The sequence below is a fragment of the Antrostomus carolinensis genome, unplaced genomic scaffold (genome assembly GCF_000700745.2).
Source record: "Antrostomus carolinensis isolate BGI_N321 unplaced genomic scaffold, ASM70074v2 scaffold961, whole genome shotgun sequence".
Classification (NCBI taxonomy): Eukaryota; Metazoa; Chordata; class Aves; order Caprimulgiformes; family Caprimulgidae; genus Antrostomus; species Antrostomus carolinensis.
Window position 1 is genome coordinate 25,808 of NW_010294547.1, and position 9,485 is coordinate 35,292.

The window sequence follows — 9,485 nt, forward strand, 5'->3', positions numbered from 1 at the left end:
GTACTGACAGTAAGGAGCTCAACTTCATGAGCTTAGTAAAATTTATCAGCTTGGGCTTGGTACCATTCCTCTTGTTTGCCACATTAAGGGAACCAGAGTTCCTCCTTCTCAAACTCCCTGCATGTCCTTTCGAGTCTTACTGAACAGAAACAGTTTACTTTTAAAAATGGTAGACAAAAAAAAAAATAATTCAAGCTACAGGTATTGTATAGAGGCAATAGGATGATTTAAAAATAAATTTAAATTAAAAGTATTTCTAAATAATACAGTTAGCACAAATAATACCCAAATATAAGTAAATGAAAACAGAAAGCATAGGATGTTTCCATTTTCTTCACCATATGATCAAAATTAAGTATGAATTCAATCAATTCTGGACCCCAAGACAATCACTATTCAACCCATGATCACACAGTATATATTACAATAAAATTCTGACCCAAATAAGTGATTTTACTGATATTTTAACTTTATTTATATTTGCCTGCAGTTCAGTGCCATTTCAGCTCATATTCTGAACACAGTCAAACAAACATTTGCATCCAAAGTGAAAATGTAGAACATCAGCAAGTTTTCCAGGGAAGCCTAGATCTGTCTGCTTTGACTTTCCTTCAGGGCTGTTTCTTAATGCAATTGCTTTTTTATCAGGCAGTCTCAATTGCATATTTCAAATCACCAGAACTCTAAATTAAAGTTAAGCTCTTTACATTCAAATTATTCTCCTCTGCCAAAACAAGTGGCGCCATCACTTTTCATGTGACAAACAGGCACAGTTGCGCTTTTTCTCTAACAAACTGATTTATTTCATGCTATTCAATAAAACATAGAATCTGCTTCCTACTCCAGGAACTTTTCTGCATGTAACTAAATCAGATATTCTGATTTTATGTTTAGACATTTTTATGTTTGGACATCTTTCCTGCACATTCAAGTAATAAGACATTGATAACTCATGATGAAATACTGTTAAACTTTTCTCCCAATCATTTTTCATCTAAAGGAACTAAAAAATTATATTTTCTCCTTAAAGTAACAAAGGTAAGCATTTTGACAGATCTACAGGTGGTGACATAAAAAGATAGGGTTATTTTGTAAAAAATAAAAATCCTCCAGAAATCAAACAAAAAATCCACCAGCCATTAGAATTTTAGAGGTAACTAGCTAAAGAAAATTAGGTTTATAATAAATCTCTAATACCAGCAAGTTACTGTAACAATTGTATAAGCTTACATCTTGCACTAATGCAACAGCATGCCTTCACCTACATAAAAAAAGCAGAGAACTCGGGCAGTACTCTACCAGCACCACTGCCACTGTCGTTCAATCCCTTTAAATGACTTTTTGCTTTCAGCCCAGTCCCCTGAGAAACTGAGGCCCACGTGTTTGTGTTGCAGGAATATGAGTGATCCTCCAATGACTTTCAAGCCTGTAGATGGATATTCTTTAAATTTGACAGCAGATAAGTTTTCAAATATATTAAGCACTCACAGATTTAATGGAAAAAGTTGGTGGATAATACCAATAACAACAACAATAATAACCATCAGTCACTGTTTTCCCCAAAGGAAAGTTTCAATATGAGCTTCATGCTATATCGCATGTAAGAAAACTCCAGGTAAAATGGCCTTCATGAACCACTTTCCTTCTTTTCCCCTAGTCACAGTTGAGTCACTTTTCCCCAAGTTTCAGCTGAGATCTGCACATTACCAGAGTCAATCAACCAGAAGACATAAATCTGTAAGAAATAAAGCATCACTAGTTCTGGTGCTCACAGAATTACTTGTTTCCTTTCTGGTTTACAAGGGATGCTTACCTTCTTATCCCTACGTGTCTTCCCCATAACACATACAGCAAAAAGTGAAACGATATTTAGGGAAGGTTTTCTTTGGTAGCCCTGTTGTACAGTTGATCTTCAAGGCTGGCTGACTGCTATTATAGTGAATCAATGGGGCACAAGACAGAAATTCTATGGGAATTTTAGTAGTAGATGGGTTAATTTCCAAGATATTGCATTTATCTGTGAGCTCCAGAATGCATTTCCATTTAAAAAGCAAGGGATCTGGCATAAAGCAATCTTCTCCACTACCTCTGCTCTTCTGTATTTCCTGTATCTTATATCAGCTGCAGAGGAAAAAAAAAAAAAAAATTGAAGAAAAACAGCCCTTCCTTCCAATAGGGATCTACTCCAGACTGTGAAGCAGTGAACCAACTGTACAAAATTTCTGCTATAAATATTTGACAGGAGGGCTTCACAATGTTTTGCTAAAATTAAACTCATGAAAATGACAGCTAAGGCTACATCTACATTAGCAAGTATGGAATTATCAAGAGCGGATCTGTAGAGTGGAACAGCTGCTAACAAAAATTCAGAATTTACACCAGTCACATTTGGCAGTTTTGCTCTGGACTAGTTCTAGTGCAATCTCATGTATTAAACACACATGAAAGGCTGGAGCACATTCAGCACATTCCTGAACACATCTTTCAGCTTGAAACAGAAGGAATCAAGCTCTGAAGCCACTGTGTAGGGCAAACTAAACTACAGTGAGGAAAGATAAGGATAGTAACTCTGAAGGTGTATTCCTGATTCAAACTAAGCCACTGAGGTGTATTCCCTCTGAGCAATCTCCTCCCTCCCACTCCCAAGACTTTGTCTCTTCCAAGTTTACTTAGAAATGACTGGTATGGTCTAGATCTCAAAGCATTATGAGTCTATTATGGATAGGAAAAAACAGTTGGTGGATGAGTATGAGAGACACACCTAAGAACAGTTGAACTGAGGGAAAGGCAGGCAAAAGCTAATATTACATATTCTCTTCAGAGGAAGTCAGCTGGCCATCCATATGGACATACTAGCCAATTAAGAATTATGTAGGCAGCTCCCACCTAGCCAGGCCAAGTGTAATCTGTATTCTGGTGGCAGTGTCAGAGGCAGCTGAGGTTAATGTACTGGGAGAAAGGGAATGGGCACAATACAAAGGACCAAAATCCACAGAAAACTGGGCTGTTTAAATACTTTAAGGAGCAGAGTTTAATAAAAAAGATATTATCAAAAAGATGTTAATTTAACTAAGTTTAACACACTGTGGGTGCTTTTTTCTTCATATCAGGAAAGTTCATATGACTTCAGTATTTTATTTCACAATAAAAGTATCCTTCAGCAAACAACTTAGAGAAGTGACTTCCTTCCAAAAGAGAGGTTAACAAACTCAAGCATCACTAGTGCTGCATGAAACACTGTAGTGGGAGATGTAGCAGCATCGTCATTTTTTTTTCTTCTTAGAGGACTTAGTGCTTCTAGACAGACAGTTATTCAACCATAATCTAATGCTATACAGTGAAACAGCTCCCGGTCAGACTACAAGCCATATGTTATCAGATCAGCATCTACCTTCTCACCGACAGTGTCCAGTAAGACAAAAGGGCTTGAGATGGAATGAGAGATTATTTGCAATATTTTGGTTAGAGGTTGGGGACATGCTAAGAGGCACAACACCGGGAATTTGGGATTGTGGCCAAAGAGACCTTTCAGGTACAACATGCAGTAGGATAGTGAAGTCCAGTAGTACAGAGTTGGGCTTTTCTTGCTTGGGAATTTAAACACCACGTGTATAAAAAGAACATCTCTATTTTTACCTGGTATTTCCCACAAAGAAGTATACCTGTCAGGAATAAAGCTTCAGGTTATCTAAATTAGAGAATGTGGCTGTGGTGAGGAAGCAGCACAGAGAGAAATTTGAGAGGACAGGTAAGAAGGGACTGTGCTTAGGAGGAAAGCACAGGAGACTCAGTGATCAACACACAAGAATTTTTTTCCCCAGAACATGGAACATAAACCAAAATTCTTTAGCCTTGCCATTCCTGTGGCCCTGTAAAAAAAAGCACAAGCATTCCATCTCCTCTACTTTTAACAGAGAATGACAAGCTTACTACTGTGGCCAGTTTTCCATTACCTCCTTGGACAGACATAGTTAGTTGAAAGGAAATCTGAAACACTGTTGAAGTCTCATAAGAGTGTCAAAATGATGGTAGAGGATGGGGCATTGCCCAGGGCATGCACTTAATCTCTTAGTATATTATGCAAAATACTGTTCTGAAATTTCAAAATTTCAGAGGGACTGTAGCCACAAAAGTATTAGTCTTTGTACCAAGGTCTTCCCTGCAGAGGACTATATAAACACAGCTATTCTATAATCATTGCAGCAGTTTCTTTGATCTTTACAATGAAGACAATGAAAGGGCTATTAAAGGCTTCATTTGAACAAAAATAGTTTTAAGCTTCTTTTGCAGAGTCCTATGAAAAGAATGTTACTTGGATCCCCAAAAAAGACTTCCTCCCAAACATTTAGCAACCCAGGGTGCTGCTGGAGTCCAGCACGCATGTTACTGCTAAGTAGGATTACTGAACGACTTAACTCCCAGGGTGCTAAAGTCAAAGTTGAGTAGGTATGAGATCTATACAGTAAAACATTTTTTCCAAAAGCTGATAACACATTAGACACATGCAGCTATAATAAACATACACTGCAGTACATCCCTACTGTCAAGCCTGCCTCCTGCTGCAGGCTAGAAGCATATTGTCCTTTACAAGCTTAAAGGAAAACACATTTTACATAAGAAAAGATTAAGTAAGAGGCTATTTGTGTATGTTATAGTATTTCAGACTAAATTTATCATCACCACATCCTGTATGTGATGTGTACTAAAATACCATCAAATACAACAATTTACCAGGCACTTTTTGCCCTGCACTCCATGATGTCTCATTGTATCTGCAATTCAGTTCTCTAGCAGTAACCAGCAAACAAATTACTAAATACTACTGGCTTTAGGGAGCAGCACACCAATTTATTATGTTGGCAAGAACGGTGCCTGAATGATATATGCAGTGGCTTTTACGGACGAAAGGTGACAAGAACATTTTTATTTGGAAAATATTCACAAGCTCTTTTCACACATGATTGCGACAGTTCAGTCCATGCTGATTCCAGTGTCAAGAGCTGATGAAAGAACTAAGCTTCAATACAGTTTCAACTAACTCCCTCTCTCTCTCTCCAACTAACGGTGCCTAAGGCAACAGTCTGTTGTGGTATTAAGTGCAAATGCAGCACCCAGCATGGACATTAGTCACAAATTTGGCAGATTTTACAGCATTTGATGATAAAATATGACAAACCACTTTTGGTCCAGAAGTGGAGATATTTTTTTTTCATTACAATTTTCTTTCAAGATTTGCACAATACCTGATATGACTTTGTGGCTAGAACACACTAGACTGGGATCAGTTCTACTCCTTTCTTTGCTATATCTATTGTGCAACCTCAGAAAAAGTACCTTACTCTTCCTCTGCAAGAACTGTCCCTACCAGAGTTTAGATGATACAATAAAAACAAAGAAAACAAAGCAACAGCCTAACATAAACACACCTTTCAGAAATATATGCCATGGGATAACTTGGATATGTGTATTTCAGAGACTTCTCAGATCCTAGCTAATATATGGAAAGGACCACTAGGATTCACTGTCCTATCAGATAGTATTTCTACATTTTAATTTGAAATGTTTACATACTTGAGATCCAAACATATAAGGACTGCACAAATCTTCCTGTAATAAGAAAAATAAAACATTTGAACTCCATTTTACAAGGTGTCCTTGAACAGTGAAATAGGAATTGGCAGTGACGACTCACCATCTCCAGAACAGCTTTTAATATACTCTGAAGTACCTACTCATCACATGTCAGACTACACTACACAGGGCTAGGATGAAGTCCCTAAAAAACAGCTGACACAGGCAGTAAGAAAGATTTTTTCCAATACTTCAGCTGGAACTCACCACTACTTCCTACCAAAATAAAGAACATACCTCATAGTCTAGGAATTTCTACTCGGAGATCAAAAATTGAGAGGGCATACAACTTTTTCCTATGCAGAAAACAAACAAGACTCTTTGCAGGGGTTTTGTTGCACTTGTCTATCCAGGACCTTGGGCTCCTACCCAGAACACCTCCAAATCCATATTTTAAGAGCCTGAGTTCACCTCTGCTTGATTTGAAGTGTCAAGTTCCACAATTTTGCAATACTCTTCAATTTATTTTCTGTGCTAACAGTAGCACCTAGACTTCTCAACCTCTAACAGATAAGCTCTATTAATATGAACATGACTGAATGTGGATTTTCTGATTAGAGTTTTAGTAAGGCCTCTTTTTTTGAAAAAAAAAAACCAACAAAACAAAACAAACAAACCAACAAACAAAAAACCCCTAAACACGTGTTTACCAAAGAACACAAGAACTTCTTTGCTCATAGAATTAAAGAATAGTTGAGGTTAAGGGGCATCTGGAGGTCATCTAGGTCCCTCCATTATCTAGCCAATCAGACATTTTCAGCTGTCCTTGTACCTTACATAGACCAGGTTGGGCTTGTTACCTGAGCAGGAAAAAAAAAAAAATATGGTAAAAGAAACCTACTCTTGACTAACTGTAGGCACTTAAAATCATGCAGCTGAATTTTACAAGCAGCAAATTGTGAAATAAGGAAAAACTTTGGCCCAAAATTTATTTTATAATATCTTATTCACTGATTGAAAATGTCACACTTCAATATACCTTTGAAATTTGTTGCATGGATTGACTTGAATTTTACAAGTTACAGATAGATCGTGCTTCAATAAAACCTGTATGTGAGCAAGAGATTGCTCTTCTTTCACGTCACAGCTCATAATTAGAAATGCACCTGCACTTCTTTTTGTAATGTTTTCTTGCAACTATACTTACAATAAATGTCAACCAAGTAAGGACAGAAGCTCCTATTGAAGTAGCATTGGGCATATCTCACCTCACATACTTTTAACTAGAACTCTAAAATCTACCCCTCAGAATGAAACCAACACACTGGCACTATTTGCTTCTGAAAGTAAAACAAAACAAGACAAAACAAATGAGATTTTTAGAGTATCTTACAACTCTGATTTTATTTATACTTCCTTGGACATGATCAAGCAATGTATTAATTTGCTGAACATTTCTTTTAAGGTAGTTTAGCCCTGCTGAAAATGTGTAAGTAGCACTCAAGACAAAAAGGGGACTGCAGCTTTCTGTGATCATTCCTACCATTGTCAAAGGCAAGTTCTCGTAACAATTGAAGAAACTTGCTTCTGTTGCTGGGTGAAAATTTTTTCAAAAATTGGTAGTTCACAAGGTCAGTACTCAACTTTCTTCAACATGGGACTCTCTTTTCCTGCAATCTCCTCTTAAGTTAGAGAACTTATTCCAACTTCTGCAATAGGACTCCTTTTGGAGCAGTATCCTGGGCTGCACAATTGCAGTTTGACCCCCGAGATCCATCTCGTTCATTATTTAAAGTGGAGTCCCAACCAAAAACCATCAACTCATGATGCCATTCTGCTATCTGCAGAAGGGTAAATGAGAAGTGCTATGACAGACAGCACTTCTGACACAGCAGAACATAAAGATTAGTAGTACACAGCAAGAAGGTGTGCAAATACTGAGGAGAAGCACTTGTTTCACTCCTTTCGCAACATGCTCCCATTTTCTTCCTGTGCTTTCTTTAAAGTTTCCCATCTCAAATAGATTCCGAGATCCTCCCACCGCAAATGTCACTCTGCACATCAAGATTATGAAAAAACCAGAGTAGTTTATTAGTATCAGACTTCTAAACTCATACAGAATGAATTCCTGTTTATGTCTTGCCAAGGCACCAAAAAAATAATAAAAACTAACATTCTGTCGAAATAATCGTTGCAGGTGCTATGCCAAACAATCTCATCTTGCTTGGCATATAAGAGGTAAAAATTACTAACAGAACATGACAAAGGTAAAGAAACAAAAGGATCCTAGCTATCTACAAATGACCCCTAATGTTCTTGCACATAGATAAACAAACATGGAAGAACTAAAGGAAGTGAGTGTGCTAGGCTCTGCTTCTGCTATAACACCTCACAGTAGTATACCAAGTATTAAAGTTCAAATATACAAAAAGGTGTCATTTTCGAAGGACAGGACACTCAAAAGAATCAGTTAGATTCTGGGCAAACCCTTTTGCATCAAGCCCCATCCAAAAGAAGACATCAAGAGACAGACTCCAAAGGCCCTGTACGGCACAGAGAAACAAAAGTAGGGAGAGGATGAATTACTTCCCAGTTGACACTTGAACATCTCCTAGGACACTGTCCTCCTTCCTGACGTTAAAAAAAACAAGCTATGGGAATTAATTTGTTTACATAATGTTGTTTAGGGTGAAAAAGAATGTTGACAAATATGGCCTAAACTGACAGGGTGGCACAACCCTGAAAAGAAGACAAGTGGAGAAGATGGTGCTTTGCAACAGGGATCCTGAAAGATTTCATGTAACAGACAGCTGAAACAGGGAAGCATTGAATGAGAAGGTACCTGAAGGAACAAAAAGATCAAATGCTACGATTTCTTCACTTTTATTTTTGAACATAAATAGTTTCTCAAGTCTGAAATCCTCAACTTTAGTTGTTTAGTAAAATAAATACACAGGGCCAAGAATTTTCTTGTTCTCAGATTAAACCTTTGTCTTTTCATGGCAGACACTAGCATTGTTTCTGCATATGACTGGCTGTTCTGCAGGGAAGCACCGGGAAAAAACAAACAGAATAATGAGACTACAAATACAACTGGTAAACAATTGTTTTTTCTCCTTGAAAGGAATTCTGGAAGATAAAAAATATAATGTTTCTTTTCAGATGTTATCAATATTTAAATTATAACTTCTGAATAAATGCTCTTATTAATATTTTCGCTTCAGTTACTTTTCATATTTCTCCTTTGGCAGTAGACAATAAAGTAGTTTCACTTTCAGTTTCTCACTCGCAAGCTTACTCTGAGTCGCAGGCACTGGAAGAGACTCTCTTCAACTACGTTCCAGTACAAACAATGTAGAGAAGACACATCTGTATTTGGCTTTTCTTTTTAAAAAAAAAAATATTAAAAAAATCAGAAACTGCATTTTTCGTAAGTGAGATGAAGTGCAAAGAAGTTTTATTTATGTAACCAGTTAATTAGTCGTTTAAATTAAAAAAACCCCAAACTTCATTAAGAATCTTTATAGCAAAACTCAGTAGAACGCACCACAGCTTTACAAGACTACCACACACAGGCAGCACAAGAAGAATGCATCTTTTGACTACTAAAAACGAAATTAGTCAGGGGAAACACACTACCTACAACAGCTGAAAAACATTTGTATACCACATTTGAAAGGAAAATAGCTTGACAGTTTTACAATTTATCAAGCCTTCAGCAACAGGTTCAGCATGGAATCTCAGCCTAATTAATTAGAACTTCATAACATTTTATTCACACTACTGGGGTGAATTCCAGGTTCAGTTGGTCATGTCTATAAGCAATCTGCTCCAGATGACCCCGCTCTGAGCAAGGGGGTGGACTAGATGACCTCCAGAGGTGCCTTCTAATCTCAACCAGTCTATGATTCCAC